The sequence below is a fragment of the Buceros rhinoceros genome, unplaced genomic scaffold, assembly GCF_000710305.1.
Source record: "Buceros rhinoceros silvestris isolate BGI_N320 unplaced genomic scaffold, ASM71030v1 scaffold16003, whole genome shotgun sequence".
NCBI lineage: Eukaryota > Metazoa > Chordata > Aves > Bucerotiformes > Bucerotidae > Buceros > Buceros rhinoceros.
The window spans coordinates 20,145-20,515 of record NW_010404347.1 but is presented as its reverse complement, the minus strand read 5'-3'; the positions used below and the strand labels follow the sequence as shown (position 1 = coordinate 20,515).

The 371-nt window shown below is 49.6% G+C and overlaps 1 protein-coding gene across 1 annotated transcript in view; it reads left to right on the top strand.

Annotated features, from left to right (window-relative positions):
• DMAP1 (DNA methyltransferase 1 associated protein 1) overlaps positions 1-371 on the top strand; it is a 28,475-nt gene that overhangs the window by 10,975 nt on the left and 17,129 nt on the right. The gene's annotated exons all lie outside the window — the stretch shown is intronic.

The window sequence follows — 371 nt, the reverse complement described above, 5'->3', positions numbered from 1 at the left end:
CCCAGCCACTCATGCTTCATGGCATGAGTGAGAGAAGCATCTGTCTCCCTGCTTCTCCCAGGTGTATTCAGGTACTGCTGTGCAGGGCTGTCCCACAAACCTGTTGTCTTTTACCTGCCTTCTTTTTGTTAGTTCAGATTTCCCTTTCCTTCCCCACTCCTGGATCTCAGCAGTGTCTCCCAAGCTCAGTACATGCCCCTCTCTTGATCCTCGGCTGTGATCAGAGCAGCGCTGCTGGGGGACTTGTGTATTCTGGGAGCTATTGCTTCTTATTTCTCCCTGAGCTGAGCTAAAATCTAAGGAGTTCAGAACAAAGGTTTCCATTCACATTTGACGTTACCTCAATTTCCCTCTCTGGAAAGGGGACAGCA